This window comes from Ixodes scapularis, unplaced genomic scaffold (assembly GCF_016920785.2).
Source record: "Ixodes scapularis isolate PalLabHiFi unplaced genomic scaffold, ASM1692078v2 PGA_scaffold0__279_contigs__length_252992795, whole genome shotgun sequence".
Classification (NCBI taxonomy): Eukaryota; Metazoa; Arthropoda; class Arachnida; order Ixodida; family Ixodidae; genus Ixodes; species Ixodes scapularis.
The window spans coordinates 28,510,936-28,515,917 of NW_024609835.1; positions in this window are offsets into that span (position 1 = coordinate 28,510,936).

The window sequence follows — 4,982 nt, forward strand, 5'->3', positions numbered from 1 at the left end:
CTCCGATTCTTAAAGGCACAACAATAATTGGACACTATCGAGACAAGACGACTCGCGAAATCTTGGAAGCACATTGCATCAACAGCCTGGGGGACTGCTGCGTCAGCCACCCATCAGTGACACTACTAGAAACCGAAACCTTGTTTTTAGATTGGACTATGGGGCAAAGACATTGTAGTTAGATGGTGTTGTGTCGCGTGAGACAAGCACTACGTGCCCTGCGTGTCTTTCAGAACGTTTTTTTCTTCCTTTTGTGTATAAATTCAGTTGCGAGTCAGTGCTTGTGTGTCCTGCATGTTCCTTTTCTCTGTCCTTGTCTTTGTGTGCGCTGTTCTGTTCATCATGTTATCTCAACGTTTTTAATTTCTTGGTGAAAAATATTTTAAGAACATTCTATGTTCACTCACTGTGCAATGCCTCACCTCTCTCGGATTCAGTCATTATATAACGCCATCGCTCCACCCCACCTTGATACATCTGCAGCTGTTGCAATGTACCGTCTTCATTTGGATAATCTTACATTTGTCTCTTAACTTTATGCGTGTTCGGAATTTTTTCCTTGTCTGCTGGTTTTATTGTTTGTGCTGGTGCACCAAGGAGAAGACCGATGTGGTAGTTTTGATGGCACCCAAAATAAAAAAGGATTATTATTATTGTTATTATTATTATTATTACTCTTGATGTGACAAAGAGTGTAGCTTGAAAACACATTCATGTGCCTCCTATATCTTTGCTGGTGCTTCCTCTTTTTTTTTTTGGCGTGAGAGTCACATGCGCAATCTGGGCTGTTAACAAAGTTGGATAACCTGTGTTGTACACGCTCCTCTCCACAAGTCACAAATACACTTACTCGCTACTCCATTAAAAAGTAACCGAAAATACGCGTTTCTCCTACCTTCTTTCCAAAAAGTAATAAAGTCGGCATTACTGAAAAGAGTCAACAAAGAATTCATGCGTTACTAGTAACGTCTTGCGTAAAAGTCTGGGCCACCGCCATCAAATTGAGTCCAACGCTGCCGACGTGCACGACACACCGCTGCAACCTGAAGACGGCCAGGCTCAGGGCTGGTTAAAACACTTCTGTCCGAGTGTGGCCACTAACGACCGGCAGTGTGTCCAAGTGGTGCCACAAACGACCGGCAGTGTGTCCGAGTGTGGCCACTAACGATCGGCAGTGTGTCGGACTGTGGCCACTAACGACCGGCAGTGTGTCCAAGTGGTGCCACTAACGACCGGCAGTGAGTCCAAGTGGTGCCACTAACGACCGGCAGTGTGTCCGAGTGTGGCCACTAACGACCGGCAGTGTGTCCGAGTGTGGCCACTAATGACCGGCAGTGTGTCCGAGTGTGGCCACTAACGACCTGCAGGGGCTTGAACGGCTGGTTAGCAAGAAAATCCAGCAAGCCACCACGCAGCTCCCGACCAGAATGAACTACAAATTCGCGAAGATTATGTATTATCTTTAATAAGCTATAGACGAACCTACATGTCGCTAATCTACGGATCCGCAATGACCCCGCGAGCCACGTGTACACTGTGGAACTACACAAGTTACATGGAAGGAAAATCTACGGCCCGCGAACAGATCAAATATACCAAGCCAATCGCTATTTTACTCCAAGAAACACGCGGCGAATGCTCCCTCGCTGGCTACAAAACGTTCTAGAAACCCAGGATAACACATCAATGTAAAAGCCAACAGCAGCCACTGGCAATAAGACAAGCGGCACTGCCCATCAGAAATTATTGAGTAGCTGTGGAGGCCGACACCCAGCACCTGTGCAAGAATGACAAGGAAATTATAGCAGCGGACGTCCGACCTCTTGGCCAACAGCCGCTAGTCGTGGCATCGGTATACTATAGATCTTCCACGGGAAGCAGCACAAAAGACGATTGTTCATGGCTAACAGGCACTGAGAAATATGCAGCTGATCTTCTACTTCCTATAGGGGGGAGGGGGGAGGGACTTTCACGCCAGACATCGAAACTTGGGATGCCCTACCGACGATACCCGAAGTAAGGCGCTTGCAGAGACGATCGACTTCAACGAACTCGGTATCGTCAACACGGCCTCGACCCACACACGGCTAGGTCTCCATTACGAACAAAGTAACACCTAATTGGACTTAACGATAACCACGACAGGAATAGTTCGTCACTGGGAGACACACGGGACTACATGGGGCAGTCATCACTTCCCTATATTATCACACTAAGTCGCAATAAACTTCGAATAAAAACTGACAGAACGGATGCAATCGGGGAAACAAGGCAGCCATCCAGGGAGGAAATAAGCTGTGACGATGACACCGGACCTATAGACTGCCAGCTTGCCCAACACTGGAAACAGGTGGAAGACCTCACGAAGCTATATTGCTATGGGGGAAGGCGGCACAAAGATCGCGCTCCCCTCAAACATCTCTTTCAGCCCCTTCAACACCAGCAACAACTACGAGGTATTGTCATTGAGGGTTAACAAAAATATTGTGTCTGTCGTTTACCGCCCACCCGGTGGTAATAACCTGAATTTTTTTTAAATTTCTGGAGGAACTCTTTGAGTTTATAAGAACAAATAGGTATAGTATCATTTTGAGCGGGGATTTTAGTATCAACATGTTAACTGAAAGTTCTTCGGGAAGACAACTGGAACTTTTAATTCAAGCATTGATTATTAAAGTGTAATTAATACTCCAACACGAATCACTGAGAGGTCTGAATCATTAATAGACCTATTTGTAACAATCTTTGATTTATCTGTCGTAAAATTTGGTGTAGTCATTTGTAATATCAGTGATCACCTTGCCATACTTATATGCATTCATAAATGCGTGTCAAAACAAGCACCGCAAAGGGGAGCTAGGTTTCAGCTTATAACGAGTGATCGCTTAGACAGATTTCATGCTGAGTTAAACAACACTGACTGGAATAAAGTAACCAGTGAAACCAGCCCAGAGAAACCTTTTGATATATTCATCGATAAGTTTAGACCACTGTACGAAAAATATTTTCCTTACGAATCTATTAGAGGCCAAAAAAAATCTCGAACACCTTGGATGACCACAGAGTTACTTGGAAAAATTAGAATAAAAAATTCCCTTTATAAAAAATTTGTAAAGACAAGGAACCCAGATAAGCTAAGGACTTTTAAATCATATAGCCACAACCTGAATAACGAGATTAAGAATGCTAAAAAACGCTATTATTTTAATTTATTTAATAAGTGGACTGACCGTACATATAAAATGTGGAGATAGCTTAATTCGGTACTAAATCCACAGCGCTCGACTAACGCCATTGAGAAGCTCTATGTGAACGGAATGGGGTTATCTGGTCGAACTCTTGCAAATGCTTTCAACAAGTTTTTTGTTACTTTAGTGGATAATCGCCACGACACCAACATCTATAGATGCATTGCAAATAAAAATGAAAACACAGTCTACCTGAATCCGGTTATCCAGGCCGAAGTAATATCCGTATTTTTTAAAGCAAACAACATCAGCAGCTGTGATAATGAAGGAATTCAAATTAGGCCAGTTAAGCATGCTATTAAAGTAATTAGCCCTTGCCTAGTTCATATCATCAACCTTTGTTTATAAACTGCGATTTTCCCCCCGAGGATGCAGATTGCTAAGTGACAGTTCTATATAAACAAAGGCAACAAACACGAGCTCGGAAATTATAGACCGATTTTTATACTTTCAGTGTTTTCAAAGGGCCTTGAAAGCATTCTACATGATCGTCTTGTAAGCTTTTCATGAAAAATAACATTTTAACTGCATCACAATATGGGTTCCGAAAAATCGTTCCACGGAGTTAGCTTTACTCGACCAAAAAGAGTCCATACTGGGCCACTTTAAAAAGAAAAATATTCTCCTCGGTGTTTATGTAGATTTTACCAAAAGCATTGGATTACCTAAACCATAAACTACTCTTTCAAAATCTCGAGACATATGGTATCAGAGGACAGGCTTTAACATTACTAAAGAGCTAATTGTGCCACCGGAAGCAGTACGTCCCCATTAACGGTTATTCGTCAGATGTAAAGAATTTAACTTCAGGTGTGTCTCAAGGACGCATTTTAGGACCGTTTTTGTTTAATATATATATCAATGATTTAGTCAATATAAACAAGCAGGCAATTTTTTTATCTATGCTGACGACACCAGTGTCTTTGTATCTGCTCGGACTGGGGATGAAATATCTGATATTGCGAATAACGTACTAGCAGAGCTAGAATCATGGGCAAACGCAAACTTGCTAAAAATCAACACAGCTAAGACAAAGGCTATTTGCTTTAAACCTAAAAACAAATTTGTTGAAATTCCGACCAATATCATAATGTATACTCTTCACCGATTGAGGTTGTTAGATTATTTAAAACACTAGGGGTGTATTTTTCCGAACACACGTCTTGGGACGCTCACGCTGACCACATCACATCAAAACTAAGTCACGTGGTAGGTTTAATGTATCGGCATTCTTATATTATGCCATTCAGTGTTAAACTACTTCTGTACCAGTCAATATTTTTTGTTCCAATCTAAACTATTGTTATTTGATTTGGGGGACGACCACAGGATTGACGGTTCATAAAATACATCTCTTGCAAAAAAAAAAAGCTCTAAGAATAATTTGGAATGTCGGCTATGACTTTCACACAGAATCCTTTTTTCGCAATCTGAATGTCATGAAAATCTTCGCACTGTACAACTTTAAGTGATGCATGAAATATAAAACAGAATGCAGTAAAAATAGAGACTGTTTCATTTCTCTAGCGTCACTGAAGAAAAAAAGCTCAATTTATCAACTCGTAGTTCTGAATCCTGGTTCATTGAAAACTCCCGGTCCAACTATGGTCTTCACAGAATCAAAATAACTCTCCCGAAGTTGCTAAATATGCTAACCCTAAAGCCCATATACCTAAATACTCTTTCACCCAAAGAATTACAGTCTTATTATTTGTGTTTATTTATTTATTTATA